We start from the raw sequence: 13,080 nt of genomic DNA, 5'->3' as shown, positions 1-13,080 counted from the left end.
ATAACACAAAAGATACAATCCATGAAAAAAATAATTGATAAGCTAGACATCACTAAAATGAAAAACTTCTTCTCTGTGAAAGACAATATCAAGAGAATTAGAGGACAAGCCACATACTGGAAGAAAATACTTGCAAAACACACGTCTGATAAAGGACTGCTAACCAAAATATACAAAGAACACTGAAAACTCAACAGTAAAAAAACAACTAGACTAAAAAATGGGCCAAAGACCTTAACCGACACCTCACCAAAGAAGATATACAGATGAGAAATAAGCATATGAAAATATACTCCACATCATATTTGCTTTAAGGAAATGCAAATTAAAACAACAATGAAATACTACTATACACCAATTAGAATGCCCAAAATCTAGAATACTGACTTCAAATGCTGGTGAGGATGTGGCACAACTGGAACTCTCATTCAATGTTGGTAGGCATGCAAAATGGTAAAGCCTTTCTTGAAGATGTTTGGCAGTTTCTTACAAAATTAAACATACTCTTACCTTACAGTCCAGCAATTGTGGTCCTTTGTATTTATCCAGAGGAGCTGAAAACATCTTTACACAAAAATCTGCCCATGAATGTTTATAGCAGTCTTATTCATGACTGACAAAACTAAGAAGCAACCAATATTTCCTTTAGTGGGTGAATGGATACATAAACTGTGGTACATCCAAATGAACAATTACTCAGATTTAAAAACAAAAGAGCTATCAAGCCATTAAAGACACATAGGAAATTTAAATGTATATTAGTAAGTGAAAGAAGTCAATATGAAAAGGCTGAATACTGTATGATTCTACCTATATGACATTCTGATAAGGTTAAACTATGGAGACAATAAAAAGACCAGTAGTTGTTAGGGGCAGGGGAGGTGGAAAGTTGAATAGCCAAAACGTAGTATTTTCAGAGCAGTGAAAATGTTCTGTAGGATATTGTAATGATAGATGTATTTGTTCAAACCCATAAAATGTGCAACGCCAAAGTGAACCATAAGGAAAATTATGGACTTGGGCTAATTATAATTTGTTAATGTAGGTTCATCCTTGGTAAAAAAAAAAATGCCATTCTGGTAAATGATATTGATAATGAGGGAGGCTATATATGTGTGATGCAGGGAGAATCAAGGAAACCTTTGTACCTTCCCCTCAGTCTTGCTGCAAACCTGGAACTGCTCTTAAAAAATCAAATCTTTAAAATAAAAACTTACTTACAAAAAAGAAAAGACTACAACCCAGAACAAATCTTACATCATAAAGAATATAATTTAATTTTTCTCATATCACAAAATTACTAAAATTTCAATGCAAAGAGTTAAAAAAAATAGAAGCTCAAGCACTTTATGAAGAGTAAGTGAACGTTCAGTCAGTCAGCAGAACTACATGTGTACAAAACCAGTGGGGAGGGTAGTATAAATATTTGAGTTTTGTATGTTAGAGAAACACAAGAATAACTGGGGGAGGAATCTCTGCCCTCTAAACTGAGGACGGTTGGCAGGTTCATATTCCCTTCTGTGTTTCCTTTGAATGTTATTCTTGTCTTTCCAATAAGATTTTGAACACACTCTACTATTAACTTTTTAGATCATCTTCTAAGTTGGAGATTTTGTCTTCTAGAATCTAACATAATATCTGGAACATAATAGAAATTCAATAAATATTGTTGAAAAATAGTGAGCGAACAAATGAGTGGAAAAAATGAATGCTTTCTTATAGAAAGTTTAAAAAAAATTAACCCTCTATAGCAGATTGTGTTTATCAAGAAAACAATTGCAACAATTTTTCTAGTCTCACAAGCTCTTCTATAACCATGCCATGCCCCTCACAAGAGGCAGGGCTTGGATACCTTCCCCTTGGACAAGGGCAGGTCTTTGTGACTGCCTTGACTAACAGACTATAGAGAACATAATAAATGTGACTTCTGGAGTTATGTCATGAAAAGAGTTACAATATCTTCCTTTCTCTTGGAACACTCATCCTTGAAATCCAGCCACCATGCTGTGAGGAAGCTCAGACTACTTGGAAAGATCATACATAAATGTTCAACAACCATTTAGGGTTGTCTTTTCATCTTGTTTATGGCTTCCTTTGCTGTGCAAAAGCTTTTAAGTTTACTTAGGTCCCATTTGTTTATTTTTGTTTTTATTTTCATTACTCTAGAAGATGAATCAAAAAAGATCTTGCTGCGATGTATGTCAAAGAGTGTTCTTTCTATGTTTTCCTTTAAGAGTTTTATAGTGTCCAGTCTAACATTTAGGTCTTTAATCAATTTTCAGTTTATTTTTGCGTATGGTGTTAAGAAGTGTTCTAATTTCATTCTTTTACATGTAGCTGTCCAGTTTTCCCAGCACCACTTATTGAAGAGGCTGTCTTTTCTCCATTGTATGTTCTTGCCTCCTTTGTCATAGATTAGGTGACCATAGGCGATATCTCTGGGGTTTCTATCCTGTACCGTTGTTCTATCATTTTTTTTTGTCCCAATACCATACTGCCTTGATTAGTGTAGCTTTGCAGTATAGTCTGGAGTCAGGGAGCCTGATTCCTCCAGCTCTGTTTTTCTTTCTCAAGATTACTTTGGCTATTCAGGGTCTTTTGTATTTCCATACATATTTTAAAATCTTTTGCTCTAATTCTGTGAAAAATGTCATTGGTAATTTGATAGGGATTGCATTGAATATGTAGAGTGCTTTGGGTAGTATAGTCATTTTCACAATAGTGATTCTTCCAATCCAAGAACACAGTATATCTCTCCACCTATTTGTGCCATCTTTGATTTCTTTCATCAGTATTTTATAGTTTTCTGAGTACAGGTCTTTTGAGTCCTTAGGTAAGTTTATTCCTAGGTTTTTATTCTTTTTGTTGTGATGATAAATGGGATTGTTTCTTTAATTTCTCTTCTGATATTTTGTTGTTAGTGTATAAAAATGCAAGAGATTTCTGTGCATTAATTTTGTATCCTGCAACTTTACCAAATCCATTGATTAGCTCTAGGAGTTTTCAAGAAGACAACCCTCAGAATGGGAGAAAATATTTGTAAATGAAGCAATGGACAAAGGATTAATCTCCAAAATATACAAACAGCTCATGCAGCTTAATATCAAAAACACAGAAAACCCAATCAAAAAATGGGCGGAAGACCTAAATAGACATTTCTCCAAAGAAGACATACAGATGACCAAGAGGCATATGAAAAGATGCTCAACATCACTAATTGTTAGAGAAATTCGAGTCAAAACTACAGTAAGGTATCACCTCACACCAGTCAGAATGGCCATCATCAAAAAAATCTACAAAAAATGAATGCTGGAGAGGGTGTGGAGAAAAGAGAATTCCCTTGCACTGTTGGTGGGAATGTAAATCGATACAGCCACTATGGAAGACAGTGTGGAGTTTCCTTAAAAAGCTAAAAATAGAACTACCATATGACCCAGCAATACCACTACTGGGCATTTACCCTGAGAAAACTATAATTCAAAAAGACACATGTACCCCAATGTTCATTGCAGCACTATTTGCAATAGCCAGGACATGAAAACAACCTAAGAGTCCATCAATAGATGAATGGATAAAGAAGATGTGGTATATATATACAATGGAATATTACTCAGCCATGAAAAGGAACAGAATTGACTCATTTGTAGAGATGTGGATGCACATAGAGTCTGTCATACAGAGTGAGGTAGGCCAGAAAGAGAAAAACAAATATCATATATTAATGCATGTATGTGGAATCTAGAAAAATGGTACAGATGAACCTAGCTCCAGGGCAGGAATAGAGATGTATATGTAGAGAACAAACGTGTGGACACAGGGAGCGAAAGGGAGGGTGGGATGAATTGGAAGATTAGGTTTGACATAAATACACTATCATGTATAAAATAGATAGCTGCTGGGAACCTGTGGTATAACACAGGGAGCTCAGCTAGGTGCTCTGTGATGACCTAGATGGGTGGGGTTGGGGTAGGGGGTGTGGGAGGGAGGTCCAAGGGAAAGGAGTATATGTATACATATAGCTGATTCACTTCATTGTATAGCAGAAAATAACACAACATTATAAAGCAATTATACTCCAGTAAAGAAAAGAAATATTAAAAGATTAAAATAAAAATGAAGTGCATTTTAAAATAAAAACAAACAACAACAAAAAAAAACACCCACTTAGGTCCTAAAGACCAATCACCACTAGCTGCCAGACATTAGAATAGGAACGTCCGCATGCAAGAGAACACCAGCACTAGCTGTTTTTTGACAGCCACTGCATAAGATATCCTGAGAGAAAACAACCTAATTGAATGTAAATCCCCCAAATTTTAAGAAATAATAATGAACTCGAGAAGCTGACATAATCTCATTACCTGCTGGGGTTTTTTTGTTTTGTTTTGTTTTTTTGCATACAACACTTGCCTCTACACTAGGGCTTTGAATAACTCTTGCTATTATTTTATTATATGATCATCTAAGTTGTGTCTTATTCTTCTATGGAGCTAATATGGTATCTGGATCATAGCAGAAGTTTAATAAATATTTGATGGATATAAATAAGGAATGACTATATGAATTAATAAAAATGAATATTTCTTTATGTTAAGATTAAAAAGTTTTTGACAGGTTGTATTTTTTTAAAATTTACTGTAGCAAATTTTGGGGTAGTTTATTATGCAGTAACAAGTAACTGGAGCATCCTCCTATTAGTCCCAATTTGTAGTATCTCTTGAATCCCTTTAGTAAGAAATATTTTTTAAATTGCCTTTACCATAAATTCTTTCATGAAAAAGCAAAGAGAAATCAACCCTAAAGTATTTGGAGTTTGACATTGTCACTTCTTGACATTGTCACTTCTTAGTTGTGAAAATTTGGACTCTACCTAACCTCTGAAAGCCATAATTTCATGGTATAGAAAACTTAAAAAAATTACCTGAAGTACAGCTTACCCCAAAATATCACTGTGTACCCCAAGTTAAGTTTATTAGATAGATAGATAGACAGATAGATGACATAGAGATATATAATTATTTGCCAACATTTAAACTTAAGAGATTTCACCTAGATATCTAGGTGTCTGGTTTCTTTTACATGAAATGAGTAGAATTTTTTCCTTAGTTTGGCACAGGCTTGTTACTGCTTAAAGTTTCTTATATCCACTCCCTTAAATTTATACCTTCCTGTCTATGTGGGCACTTGAGTTTATGACCACGGTTCCAAATCATTGAAGCCATATTAGACATTATTTTTATTCCACTGGGAAAGTTCTCTCAACAGCTGCTACAAAAAAGAGTTATTTTTCGTTAAGTTGGTTTCCTCAGATTTGATAAAAATTACCAAACGTGGCTTTAAATTAATTAATTTTGTTATTCATTTAGTAAAAACTTTTTTCGAATATTATGTTAGGTACTCTACTGAGTATTAAGACATCACTTTGCAAATATTAGTTTGCTTCCCAAACACAAAGTCATTTTTTTTAGTAGTTCATGAATAGGACAGAATTCTCATGACAAGACTGTTGTTTCTTTTTGCTTAAAAGTGAAAAATGCGCTCCAGTGGTAGAAATGAGAATTGAGCCAGGTCCAGTAGAATGTTCTGCAATGATGGAAATAGTCTATATTTGTGTGGTTCAATATGGCAGCTTTCAGCCACATGTGGCTACTGCAATTAAGGACATAAATTTTAAGTTAAGTTCAATTAAGTTCAATTTAATTTTGAATACTCACATGGCCAGACGCTATAGAATTGGACAGCACAGATCTACACGTTATTGACTCTTCTATGAACTTACATAAAAAAGCAAACCCACAATGATGCTATTGCCAGTCTCAAGTGTTCTTTTAGGATCCAGACAAAATACCAGAGACAGAATATCGATTAAAACAGATAATATGATCATAGACAAAAAATATTGGGCATTGGGTGATCATCAGTGGAAAATAAGACAATGAAATCAATCATTCATTGAGTAAAACCATCTTGCCTGACTTAATAGAGATGTTAAAAAGACCTTTTACCAAGCAAGGGCTCGCTGCCCTATAGAGAAGTCAGTACCGTGGCACAGGCTTTTGACAAAAGAAAAAGCTCGACTGCAAGGTCCACAGCAAGCAGAGAGGAGGCAGGACTCAAATCTCTCTCTCTGATTTGGGGCTGGGCCAAGCTTTTCTGAGTTAGAGACGGACGGGTTTGTATGTGGAAGCCCTGGCAAGACAGATTTGGAATGGAAGGACTTTAAACCAGGCCATTTATGGTAAGGTATGAAAAAGGGGTTTAACACTGGATCTTTCTGCATAATGTACCCCTCGCATCTGAAGAAGTTTTGGCTTTCGAGTTCCAGTCGTGTCTTGATCTTTGGTTTTGTTGAGGGGAGACATTCTGGTTCTGGCAATATCGCGTCAAAATTTCCTCTTCTGCGCATGCTCCAGAAACGCGCCTTGCAGTTTTGGCTCACGGTCCTTACGAGAAAATTTTGACATTCTGTTATTAAGACAGGGCCAGTTTGAACTAATCTATGATGGAACTAGTCTAAGGCCGTTTTGACCTCATCTCCTTTAGCCTTACTTTCTAGATGAGAAAACTGAGTCCTGGCCGACCTGACTTGACCACTATTACACTAGTCTGTAGAAAAACCTGGACAGAAATTCACGCCTCCTGGTTCTTGATCACTTCTCGCCATGGATGTTTTCTGCAGCTTGTAAGCATAACCCAAATGCTTTGGCCAAGCTAAAATTTATCTATTTATTAATTTATTCAAACTGTGCACATAATACTTTTAAGTAGCGTAATGATACTTTGGGTATCATAATTATTTGGAACATTGCACAAAAATTTTAAAAAATGATGTGGGCGTCTGATCATTAATAAGCAAATGGTATTCTATACATACTTTTCTTTTTCGCTAGAAAAATAATCTGAGAGAAATAGAGATATGGACAACTCTGTCATATTCCAACTTCTCAGGTAAATGCAGCTTTCAAACACACTTCAACAGAATCCCAGTGATGCTGTTACCGTGGAGACAGCAAGCATTGGGAGAAGGCTTTAAGAGGAGAGTGCAGGAAGAGACACTCAGAGCCCTGTTTTACATGCAGAGCCATCATTTGACTCTATTTTATGCAGCACTGCGGCAATTTCTGATCATACAAGTGCAAAATGGTAACAGTCTTGACAACAGCTCTGTACGAAAGGTCAGGCAGCTTTTGACTGTGCTTCTTGTCTTTTTCTTTTCTTTTTTTTTTTAGAAGATGTTGGGGGTAGGAGTTAATTAATTAATTAATTAATTTTTGCTGTGTTGGGTCTTCGTTTCTGTGCGAGGGCTTTCTCTAGTTGTGGCAAGCGGGGGCCACTCTTCATCGCGGTGCGCGGGCCTCTCTTGTTGCAGAGCACAGGCTCCAGACGCGCAGGCTCAGTAGTTGTGGCTCACGGGCCTAGTTGCTCTGGGGCATGTGGGATCCTCCCAGACCAGAGCTCGAATCCGTGTCCCCTGCATTAGCAGGCAGATTCTCAACCACTGCACCACCAGGGAAGCCCCTCTTTTTCTTTTCTTAATCAGAGGCTGTATAAGAGTAGGAGAGGTTTCCCTTTGGGTAGCCACAGAAAATACTTTAGGCACAAGGGTGTGTTGAATTTAATCAGTTTTGATACTGGTAGCTTCAAGTGTTAACCCTGAAACCCTATTACAATCATGAATAACGTAATAAAACCATGGACATGTTTTGTATTTGTTAGTTTCCTCAAGGAAATTGGGAAAGAAGGAACTCAGGTAATGAATCCTTTTGTATTTGTAATGAACTTTATCTGTAAACACAATTCAGTCAATAAATATTTGTTAAGTACATTTTTTAAAATATAGGCAGAGCACCATTAGAGGAATTATGGAAGATATAAAGATGTATCCCACTTTGCTCTGAATTTTTTTTTGAAAATATCAATTTATGCATCTGACTACTCCAGACTGTGAGTCCTGATTGGAAATGATGACACTGGTGTCTTCATCTTTGTAAATGCAAGGCTTGGCACAATGTCTGACACAGGGAAATCAGTCAGCGAATGTTTATCAAATGAAAGATCACTGAGATACAGTTCCTATTTTCAAGGTATTTACTATCTCGGTAAGCAATCTCTAACTGTGATTTTATCCCACTTGATGATTTTTAAGTGTGAATGATTTATGTGTGAACGGATGAGTGAAATCACCATTCAACTTATTCACGGATCCATTCATTTATTTAGTGCCTAAACTTGAAAGCTGTGTGTTCAACAAACTTTTTTTGGTCTCCCTGATGTTCAACCAAAGTTGGCAGTGTAAGACCTCTCTTGTAAAGAAAATGCAAATAAATGGCAGCTCTAAGAGAAGAAATGAGACAAAGCCTAGGTTTTGAAATGCACAGCACTAAGAAAATGGCACTTGGCTCATTTTTATTTCTTGCCCTGAGAAAGAATAGGCAGCTTAAATTTAGGTCTCCCAGGGCAACCAGGATATGAATTAACTCAGTACCACCTACTCAAGCTAATCTCTGCCATCAGAATCACGATGGCTTCTATGTAAGTATAATGCAATAAAAAGAAGATGGCTGCGGGGCATGGTTATAATCTGCTTTATAATTTGAAAACCTCATTTTAAAAGGTAAATTTAACTCCTGACTTGACTATTGCAGAAACTGACATCTTCTGGGAATAGGAAAAAAACCTCATCCTCACAGAGTAGTATTTCTTCATCTTGATTCTAAAAGAAACACACCTGCAAAGGAGACACTATTTTGGTTACAAAAGATCTTTAAACTTCTAATCTAATTTGTTGGTACACATCATGCATTTTAAAATAATAAAGACTATGCACACTCTGCATTTTGAGACCATATAATCTCCTTTCAAAAGTACAGGAGTTATGGAAGACACTGTCTTGAGTCAAACAAAATGCATTTCCATATAATTATAGTTCATCAATTAAAATATCAATGCTGGAAATTTTATTTATTGATTTATGTGTATTCGTTTGCAGTAAATTTTATTTGCTTACTTTTATTTATAACTCTTTGAAGAATTTCATAGACACTGGTGTTTAAATTTATTTTTAATTTATTAGAAAGACTGGAAGACATTTTCCTTTGAGTAATTGTAGATTGACAGGGTTTTTTTGGTTTTTTTTTTTTTTTGGTAAAGCAGATGCCTGACTTTAGCTTTGATTGCAGAGGCATCCGTTTCAAAGAGGTATCCCCCTCAAAGACTGCTATCTGGGATTAAACACATTGCCTGCCATAAGAACAGATAAGGAGCCAGACCACCTCCCCACACTGAAGCTGCTTTGTTTCAGAGATCTAGGTTAACTGGTTGGTTTCAATAACTGATCATTTGGGCTACTTGGTTTTTTTTTTTCTCTTTCTCCGCTTTAAATTCCTGCTCTTCTGTTTTAAATTCACCAATAAAGAGTGAGCCCAAAAAACCCTAGCTCCCACCCTACAAGCCCCAATAAAAGCAAGAACCCCAGGTCCTGGTATTCTTTCTCCCTTTACCTGTTGTGTGGTCAGGTGTGCTGTGTAATTTCCAGGTCTCTTAAGTAATAAACCTTTATTTTTTCAAAGTTTCCTGATGGTTATTGCAGAAGGGTGTCTTGCAATCATAATAAGAACCACAAGCGCTGATTCAACCACAGCGTTGGTTATTGATATTCTGAGAACAGCACAAAAAAGTGATACATTCTAAATGAAGCTGGAGTTTCAAATTCCCATTATCCACTTTTGTTTTCTCCTTTACCTCCGTGCCTCCCCTTGGATTTGAAATTATGTACATATATATATATTTATGTAAAAACAAAAGACATAGGGCTTCCCTGGTGGCGCAGTGGTTGAAAGTCCGCCTGCCAATGCAGGGGACTCGGGTTCATACCCCGGTCCGGGAAGATCCCACATGCCGCGGAGCGACTGGGCCCGTGAGCCATGGCCACTGAGCCTGCGTGTCCGGAGCCTTTGCTCTGCAACGGGAGAGTCCACAACAGTGAGAGGCCCGCGTACCGCAAAAAAAAAAAAAAAAAAGACATAAAGACTTGTGTTTTTATAGGGTATGTTTTATACAAATTTGTTTTTTATAAATACAGATTCATTTGTATGACTATACTACATCTTGTTATACTTTTCCCAATTCATGGGAAAATGTATTTTCCCCATTTTTTACTATTACACAGTGTATTTATGGTCAGAATGTCTTAAGCTATGTGCTGTGCTATATTTTTTTATTAACAGAGTATAAGGTGGCATACCTTTCTTTTTTCCTTTCTTTATACTTTTTTCTCTTTTAAAAATTGCTATCAGTAAAGGTTTTAGACTAAACACAGCAGAAGCTGACTCTGGCTGGTTAAGCAGAAAGTTTTTTTAAAAAGGATATTGGGAGGCCTGGAAAATCTTCCTGAGTCAAGTCTGTGCTTCTGGGAACAATGTCCCAACCTGCACTGCAGAACTTGCTTTACAGAGGATCCACGATCACTGCATCTGCTTTCTTGACTCTTAGAGGGAATCCTACTGTGCCACTTGTACCAGTGGACCTTCTCCACGCGTCTCCTGTGTGTCTCTCCAGGCTGCCAAGATTTCCGTGGAAATGTGGCCTCTTCTGCCACCTGAGCCTGGAGCGGGTGAGAGAGTGAGAGCAAGAGAGAGAAAGAAAATGGAAAAATGGAAGCCCCACCCAGAGCCCATGTGCTTGCATTGCTCACTTCTCAATGGAAGTTCAGTACGGGTGATTTTGATTGTTGGTTCTGAGGCCACAAGCCTGTCCTCTACATGCAAGAGGGCTGGAAGTTTGAGCTCTGACTTCTGTGTTAGTTCTAGGTTAAGAAACATAAGTTGAAATATCCCTCAATGGGAAAAACTATTCACACTTGACTGGTAGCCATGAATATGCGAGATGTTCACTCTACTGCCTAACTGACCTATAAAGAGCTAAACCACCAGTAAATAATAGCGCAGGTTTCCTCATCACTTTGCTGAACTTTGATAGTGGAAAATATTTTAACTTTTGCCAATAGTGATGAAGAAAAGGGTTATTATTATTTTTTAAACTTTGGTTAAAAACGTTAGACATTATTTTGTATATTTACATGGCAATAATATAACTTTTTCTGTGAATCTTTCTGCCTTTAGCTTTTACCCATTTTTCTAAATAATAGTTTTTGTTTGTTTGTTTTGTATTTAATGGCAGGTGTTCTTTATATAGTCTGGGTATAATTTTGTTATCAGTTATATATGTTGTAATCAATTTCTCCCAGGATACTGTCTGATTTAACTTTGTTTATAATAATAGCTTTTGTTAGACTTAAAATTTTGATGTTAAATTTATGTTTTTAATAATTTTTATTTTTGTGATTTTAAGATGTCTTTAATCAAGGTGATATATTGTCTCTGATATTTTTTATCTAATAATTCAAAAAAGTAATTTTGTTTTGGTTTACATATTTGTTTTTAATTCAACTGGAATTAACGTTATTGTTAGTGTGACATAAGAAAATTAATTTTTCCATGTAGTTAACCATTTGTCCTAACATCATATAATTAAATATTTCACCCTTTCATAACTGATTGGAAATGCCCACACTTCTTTTTTATTTTTCTTTTAGATTTTACTGAAAATCACTCGATGGTCCTTCCATCTCTTTTCAGTTGCCCAATTTAGCAATCCCTCAAGTTTCAACATGAACTGACTAAATATCCAAGCCAAACTGCTCTTTTCTACCTTTAGATTGTTTTAGAGTTTGACCCAGTATTGATTACCTGTTTCCATGCTATGGGAAAATAAACACAAAGCATCTAACGTAGAAGGGGATGCCCAGTAAAACTTCTTGGAGGAGGTATCATTGAGGTGAAAATTCAAGGACATGGAAAACACACTTCAGGCAAAAGGAACAGCATTCTCAGACACTTACTATGTTTGTATATTTATCCTTTTAATTTTATGTAAAAGTTCTTGAGTGAAAGAGAAAAAAATCTATAATTTCAAATATCTCCATAGCATTACCCTTAACAACTATTTAATGAATTTTTGCTAATTGATGTTCTAATTAAAGCAGTCATTCCACACAACATTTTAAAGGTCATAATTCATCAGAGTACAATATCCAAAGAAAAATGTACTTAAATCCCTTTATACCAACTGGGTAATTGGACTCTGGCTAAACACAAAGCAGAACTTACCTTATTAACGAAAAACACGTTTTGCATATTTGTTAATTGAGAGACTTCTAAATGGCTACATCCTCAGATTAAAAAAGAAAGCAGTGTATATATGTCTCTATTACATGTTACTTAATATTTACAAAGTTTTTTTCTTTTAGCTCATGAAAGTACCTGTTAAAATCATCTTCCCAGGAAACATCGTAGTGCAGGATACTGCAAAAGCAAAATAGTTTAAATCATTTGCGTCCCATACTCTTGAACCAGCATACCAGTCTTGACAGGAGATGCCAAATGGACATTTTACTAAACCTTACCTCTTTCAGTTGTAGAATGTATTTATTATGAAAGCTGCACCAGTAATTGGATGGGAAGAAGGTAAGACAGTGGCTAGTGAGAGAAATAGAAAAAAATTTAAAGGGAGAATTCACAATTAGAACTATTTAAATTTATGCTTCTAATGGAATATACAGTTACCATAAAAAGTGGAAATATGACAACGTTCTTATACTGAATCTCTAAGGAAGAAAGATTACCTTTCTTCTTATTACTTAATGTTGAAAAAGTATATTTAGCTTGGAAAGCATCAGAATTAAATTAAATGATAAAAATGTGTTCCACCACCAAGAAGAAAGAAAATGTACCCTCTCAGCCAATATAATTTATTCATTAGCCAGGAGAAAGGGGTGTGCAGATACCTACAGTCTACCTTAAATCTACTTTTCCTAAGCAGACACTGTAACAAGGTCACATTCATTATTGTGGGACTATTATAAGTCTGATTTTCACACATATTTTTTTTCTTAAAAAAAAAAGCTATAGATTTTTAAAGTTAGGTATGTTCTTCATACATGTGTAATTTTGGAACTCAAAATTATTGAATTCATTACAAAAATATAACAAATCACTTTCAGTCATTTTAAAGGTACATAAA

Source organism: Orcinus orca, chromosome 8 (assembly GCF_937001465.1).
Source record: "Orcinus orca chromosome 8, mOrcOrc1.1, whole genome shotgun sequence".
Classification (NCBI taxonomy): domain Eukaryota; kingdom Metazoa; phylum Chordata; class Mammalia; order Artiodactyla; family Delphinidae; genus Orcinus; species Orcinus orca.
The sequence above is the reverse complement of the archived record's forward strand: the minus strand, read 5'-3'. Positions refer to the sequence as shown.